The sequence below is a fragment of the Acanthochromis polyacanthus genome, chromosome 23, assembly GCF_021347895.1.
Source record: "Acanthochromis polyacanthus isolate Apoly-LR-REF ecotype Palm Island chromosome 23, KAUST_Apoly_ChrSc, whole genome shotgun sequence".
Classification (NCBI taxonomy): domain Eukaryota; kingdom Metazoa; phylum Chordata; class Actinopteri; family Pomacentridae; genus Acanthochromis; species Acanthochromis polyacanthus.
In genome coordinates this window covers 13,469,869-13,477,156 of record NC_067135.1, presented here as the reverse complement: position 1 = coordinate 13,477,156, position 7,288 = coordinate 13,469,869, and the positions used below count along the sequence as shown (strand labels likewise).

The following is a 7,288-nucleotide window of genomic DNA, read 5'->3' as shown; positions in this document are numbered from 1 at the left end:
GCGTGTGTGTGTGTGTGTGTGTGTGTGTGTGTGTGTGTGTGTGTGTGTGTGTGTGTGTGTGTGTGTGTGTGTGTGTGTGTGTGTGTGTGTGTGTGTGTGTGTGTGTGTGTGTGTGTGTGTGTGTGTGTGTGTGTGTGTGTGTGTGCGCGTGTGTGTGTGTGTGTGTGTGTGTGTGTGTGCGTGTGTGTGTGTGTGCGCGCGCGCGCACATATATGAGAACCTGACCTGGCTTTGGTTTATGAGGTTGGAGTATACCCAGTAGAAAAAACTAGACTACACCACTGGTTATGACTGTCATTACTGTGTACACGACTTGCTTTGATTTAGAGTTAGGGGAAGTGCAGTGGGGGCAGGCAATACAATGAAAGTCAGTCTGTCTATGAATGCCAGCGCAAGAGCTTTATTGTGATGGGCAGGAGCTTTATTGTGCACTGGCAGGCTCCGAAGCCCCGCCCACCAATGAAACGGAATATTGAGTCCTATTTCATTTTGGGGGTGAAAACGAAAAAACGAAAAAACGAACCGTTTCCTGTTTTTTTGTTTTTTTGTTCAAAACGAAAAAACGAAAAAACGAACCGTTTCCTGTTTTTTTGTTTTTTTGTTCAAAACGAAAAAAACGAAAAACGAACCGTTTCCTGTTTTTTGTTTTTTGCTCAAAACGAAAAAACGGCTTGATTTTTTGTTTCTGCTTGTGTCTTTTATAGCCGGGAATCAAACGGATAAAACGTACCTTGTCCATTTTTTTATTTATTTTTTCATATTTAAACTCCCCCAAAATCAATGACTATAGACCCCTTCAGAGCCTACGTCATCAACAAGCTGCTTGCGCATCATGGAGCCGGAAGTACTGCTTCATATCATTTACCTGGCATTGTTCGCACCACATGAAGTAGCAAAACTAAAAGCTAACACTGAACTATCGGCATCATAATGTTAGGTTGTTGTGTTTTTGGTTGTATGAACCGAAATAGTGAAGAAGGACTTAAATTCTACCGCATACCAAGGGGCTCTCGACTAGGGTTGCCAACTTTCTCACAACTAAATAAGGGACAGGTGCACAGTGCCACTAAAAAACATCCTCTCAACTCTCTATCGTAACTATCAGGTAGCTACTCCTTCCTGTTCAGTGCTAAAGTTATTGATCTGCATAAGCAGCACATGGCTAATTGAATATTCATGAGATAAGCACAGTGGAGCCGGTTAGCATTCTAAAGACTATCCACGCTAGCAGCGGTGAAGACGTAAAGCTGATAGAGGGATAAAAAACAAAGGGACAGCACAAAACTACCAACAAACGGAGGACAACACCTAACTATTACTGGACCAGAGGACAACACCTAACTATTACTGGACCGGAGGAGCCATTTTTCCAAGGCTGGATGTTTAAGTTTAAGATGACCAGTGGCTGCAGCTAAATTCATTGGCTTATGAAGATCGTAAGATCGTCAGTGGGTGAGCGACACAGTTCATTTAAAATGCAGAGTTTGTGTTGGTGTTTTGTTTGGAGGATATGTGGCTGTGAGCTGCTAATCAGAGTTTAAATTCTATGGGCTAACTGGGAGTTTACTCAGGCTACTGGTGACTTAATGTGTGAAATGAAACCAAAGACAGATATGAAGCAGATTGTCATGCTGAATGATCTATTCTATCCAACTTGCAAGCAAATAGATGGAATTATGACTTTTTCAGTCATTTTGGAATTGTGTGTGATCTGTGTTCACAGACGGGCTGTAGAAACAGGACGGTCAGCTCAGGCTGAGGTTTGGTTTGTTATCGTCTTAAACTCTGGTGAACTAAAATATGTGGCTCCAGCCTTGTTCTTGTGAGACATGATGATGGCTCAGTGTTCGTGTTTGTTTGTTGATGTTGATTATGCCCGGTAGTTGTTATTGACTGAATTCTGGAGTGTGGTCAGCTGCCAGAGTGTAGCGTGAGCTCTAGACCTATATATTTGACAGTACTCTTGTGGTTCTGTAATGTTTTGATTGCAAGCATATCTGCCGCTTGTCTCAGCAGGCAGCATTTAGGAGTAGACGCGCTGTTACACCACAGTAATGGCGGCGCCCACAAATACGGGACATTTGAGATCCCGTATGGGGGGGGAAAAAAAAAAAAAAAAAAAAAATCAATTTAGCCCAATTTACGGGATGTCCCGGCTAATACGGGACAGTTGTCAACCCTACTCTCGGCCGTTTCAGAGCAACTGAAGGCGGCTGTGGCTCCAGGCTATCAAGCGAGTGGATTGGACGGAGGACACCCATCAACAATGCACGTGTGTGCTCTGTTGTGGCAAATAAAGTGAAATCATGCAAAATATACTGACGAGCTGTCGGTTCCCACACGATTAGAGCCACTAATAAAAGCCCTGTCGACTGTTACGATCCAACCTCTAGGGTTGGCTGGATGCAACAAAATAACCAGATGGTGTTGGTTTAGGTTAAGGGATTTATTGCTTAGTAGTAAAGGAACGAAAAAAGTGACAATAAAACACAAGGACTGGTGAGTGTTTGCCAAAACATTGAACGGAATAAAACATAACGAAGGCTAACAGAGTTTGTAACTAAGCTAAACACAAAGAAAACAACTAAACTCCCTAGCCAAACCGAACTACAGAAGCAACACCCACCACAGGAACATAAACTAATACAAAAGGTGTACAAAACAAACTAAACAAAACTGGTGCCTCTAATAAGTGTTCATACTGAGCACAGTTCACAAAAGCTCAAAATACCAAAGTGGCTTCTACACATAGTTGGCAGGCTACAAAACTGGAGCCCTCAGTCTCCACTGACACGTAGGGCTCCACACTAAACTAAAGCCGCAACAAGAGGTCAAAGTTGTCAGTAGGACCCACCACAAGTGCTTCCAGACCAAAAGACCACACAGAACAACAATACAGAGCCACAATACAAAGAGGCACCAGGGTGGGACTGGTCAAAGTACCAGCCACCAAGACTAATGGCATGGTGGGACTTTATAGGTAGCAGGTGTGGGTGCCTGGCTGCCTCTGGTTGGTTGGAGGAGGAGGAGTGGGGGTGGCCCAATCAGGACGGTCAGAGGGCGGGGAGAACCAGACTGGAGTGCAGGTCGTCATCAGCTCTGTCGTCAGCTGAAACGGCTGGCAGCTGGGGTTCCAAAGGCTCTCCAAAAGCCCCAGCTGACCACTCACAATTACTCCCAACAAAGGCCCTACAAAACACCACCTCAAAATAAGACGGCACACCAATACTGGTGGCCGTACAGGGACATAAACAATAATGTGGTTGGAGTCGCCGCCGTACAGGTACAGTTTGCTGTGTGGATGTAGTTCTCCACTTTGTTGATGATCACCCATGCCTCATACATCGTAGTCTTCTGCCCTTGCCTTTGGCTGGGTAGGATTCAGAATCAAAACACAAAACTCTTAGTCAGTGTCCTTGTATAAATTACATAATCATAGGCCTCTATAGATTTGTATGCTCGCAGCCTTCTCTCTAGTGTACATGCTAGGTTTTTCAACTAAATATAAAATAAATATTGGGCCACTTACTAGCATCATAGTCCCATTTGGTAAGTGTACAAGGGATGTGGGAGCCTCTTGCCATTTGTTAAAGTGAGTTTCTTAAAATATTTTTCGCGATCTTTACTGATAATGCACCCGCATGGCTTGACAAGCCACTGCGAGCCTTCTGGCTCCAGGGTGCACGCGCCAGCCCTCTTTATTTACCAACAGTAAAATGGTCTATTTGATCTACGTGTTCAAATTGCAGATTCTGAACCAATGGCATGACAGGAAATAACTGAGGAATTTCTGGCTTTTATCCAAGTATTTGCTGAGGCATTGTTTTGTTCAAACATCCTCAATTTACAAGAAATGTCAAATATAATTTGATATATCACCCTAAAACTTCACAGATGCCATTTTAAAATATCCAAAGTTCATGCTAAAAATAGGTATCAAATCAACAGAAAATTGAGAAGCAGGTTCTTGATGATTTGTGATGGAATAACCTCTTCATAGACTTTCGTTTATTGCCATCCTATTTTTATTTATTTTTTGTCATTTCTAGGTTGTGGAGAGGCTGAGGAGGACGAGCACTGAGCAGGTTTCTTCCTCTCTGGCCTGTGCCGGCCCAGGGGATGTAGTCTGTGATTTCTGCTGTGGCACCAGAAGAAACAAAGCCTCAAAGTCTTGCCTGACGTGCTTGGCATCTTACTGCCCCGCTCACCTCGAGGCCTACCACAGTGCTCCCGTGTTTAAGATGCACCAGCTGGTCTCAGCTACATCTGACCTGCAGAAGAAGATGTGCACAAAGCACCACAAACTGATGGAGGTCTACTGTGAGACAGACAAGATGTGTATCTGCTATCTGTGCACTGTGGATAAGCATAGGTTCCACAGAATGCTGTCAGTTGCAGCAGAAAGGGCAAGGAACAGGTAACGACACAAACATGTTAGAGCAGAGTGAACAGCAAGTAATTCCTCTGTAAGTGAAATGTGACTGAAACATTCACAATAAGGCAACACTTTCCTTCAGAAACAGCTGATTGCGAAGCAAAAAGCAAGTGCAGGAGAGATTCCAGGAGAGAGAAGTGGAGCTAAAGAAGCTGATCCAAGCGACAAAGAAATTCAAGGTGCGAACTTTAGAACATGTTTCAGTGTTGATGGCTGCAGTATGTTCTGTATCACAGATTGTGTGATATGCCAGCACATGGAGTGGTTTGATTAGTTTAGTTTTTACATTGGTAATAATAATCTGTTTGACAGTGATGGCAGGTTCTACTTTGCATCTTCATGTTTTAATAAATTGGCTTCTTTGTTATATTTACTGGTGTAGACATCGTGCTTTATTTTCCCTAATAGTTGCCTTTAGAGCCACTGCAGATAAGTGCATTCATGATTAAATAATTACAAAACTCTGACACAATGTGAGCAAAACTCTTGATGCTTCTGTATACAGAGTTGTTGCCAGACTGCAGTGAGTCCCATTGATAAGATCTCTAATGAGCTGGTCCAGACATAAGAAACTCTAACTACAGCCAATAGGCTTGTTGCAGTCCAGGAGAAAAGGCAACAGCGAGTGCTGAAGTGTTGCAGCTGCAGCTGGAGGAGGATGTCACAAGCTGAGGAGAAGACGATGACCTGGAACAGTTTCTCATATGGATGACCACGTTCGTTTCATTCAGGTAGCAGACGTTTGTCGCAAATCTACATCATCCCTCTGTTTCTTTAGTATTTCTGCCATATATGTGTCATTTTTCAGTTTTGCCAGTGCTTTATAGGGAGTCACAAGTAGGTTTCTAAAAGCATTTACAGTGCCTTGTGAAAGTATTCGGCCCCCTTGAACTTTTCAACCTTTCGCCAGCCGGATCTGTATCTGCACTTGGGTTCCCCGACCCCTCCCGTAACACAAAGATGAATTTCAGATGTGTTTTCATCATGATTCCATCATAGAAAATTCAGAGTTAAAGGCGTCATTGGAAACTCAAGATGCCATGATATACATGCTCTTTAAAGTGTGAGTGTTTGCTCATGACTGTACATATTGTACAGGTGAATATTTTTCTGCTTTTCATTAAATCTTTTTCTGGTGCCTATCTTACTGATTTCCCTCCAGATGTTCCCGTCTCTCTCCACTTCGTGTGAATCTCCAGATCTGCCACTCGGCGCTGTCAGTTGTCCCCGGCATTCGATGGAAACAGTAACTGACTGTGTCTCTGAGCTGAGACACAACATCAAGGATCTGCTGAAGTCTGCATTACCCAAGATCTCTGCTACAGGTACCTGAAAGAAATGTAAAAATATTATAGTGATTCTTATGTGACGGTCTTATTCAGGTAGTGTGATGGATGAGATGCTTTTCTTCTGCTAGTGTCTGCTGTACATGTTATACTGCCAGTTGTGCCGAAGACCAGAGAAGAGTTTCTACTTTGTAAGTAAAACATTTAATACTCTATTTCATACTATACAAATACACTGACAACAAATTTGTTGATGGCTGAGATTGCCTCATACTCATGATCTGTTTTTCTATCAGATTGCTGTCCTCTAACACTGGATGTCAACTCAGTCTCCCAAAGGTTTTCGTTTTCACAAGAATATCGGCGGGTGCAAAGCCATTCCTGTCAACAATATCATTCTTCTCACCCAGACAGATTTGGATATGACAGGCAGGTGTTGTGCAGGGAGGGTTTGACAGAGCGATGCTACTGGGAGGTCAGTTGGAGTCGTTGTACTTTGAGTACTTTGAGTTGTTGTACTTGGTCAGTGGCAGTGTCTTACAAAGACATCAGCAGAAAATCGTCTGACTCTGAGTTTGGAAACAATACCAAGTCGTGGAGTTTAGAGTGTTCCTCAGGTGGTTATACTTTCCGACACAACAGCAGAAGCGTGGCAGTATCAGGCCCTAAAACTTCCAAGATCGGAGTGTACCTGGATCACAAAGCGGGTAGTCTGTCCTTTTATAGCATCTCTGACTCGATGACTCTGCTCCACAAAGCGCACACCACGTTCACTCAGCCTCTCTATCCTAGCCTTGGGCACAAGAATTGTGACAGCTGTGGGAGTCATGCAGAAGTGATGAAGTTATGGTAGTGAGATTTATATTGGAGTACTGGAGATTGCACTTTACTCCGGTATGTCTGGTGGTGGATTAGATGATGTGATTTCAATGAAAGAGCCAATTTTCTTAGCAGTGCTTACAAGAGATGCTGATAAAATGTTTGGTTTTCTGTGATGAGGGTTTTTTGTCTTTGATATTCTATAACTATAAAGTAACATGTTAAGCATCAACTTTTAAAAGCCAGTATAAGGACTTTCCTAAAACCTGCTAGAACTGATAGAAGTGACTTGTTTTTGTTACTTGGCATCGGCAGGAACAAAATGCTCATCGCAGTTCAAGTGGATTTCTTAATGTTTTTTGCAAAGAGTTACTTGTTTATACTTGATTCATTTGAGTTTCTGCTCAATAGTCTTTGTCTTAACTCTTTTTGTGACTTTTACTAACTCCTGTGGGATTTGCAGCATCTGGTTCTTTAGCTGTCTGTGGTTTAGTGTGTCGTTTAGTGCAGAGCACTGTTTAAAACTTACACGTTTGCAATGTTATGATGCTGGATTGCCAACTCTTTTGGAATTCCTACTTGCCTAAAATGGCTATTTGGGAAATTATGACACTTGCTTTCATCAGAGTTGCATTCGTTTTAGTGCGTTGGACAGTTGTTGTTTGCAATCTGCAGTTGTCTTGTTCAGAAGAATGGATCTGTCTTTTTTTTTGTCTGTTATTCCATTTATCCAGCCAATTTGAGCATA

The 7,288-nt window shown here is 42.8% G+C and overlaps 1 long non-coding RNA gene across 1 annotated transcript; it reads left to right on the top strand.

Moving 5' to 3' along the window:
- The first annotated feature begins 5,593 nt into the window (after positions 1-5,593).
- On the top strand, positions 5,594-7,288 carry LOC127532389 (uncharacterized). The gene is made up of 3 exons (XR_007939772.1): positions 5,594-5,760; positions 5,853-5,912; positions 6,018-7,288. It is a non-coding gene; the product is annotated as an uncharacterized LOC127532389 (long non-coding RNA).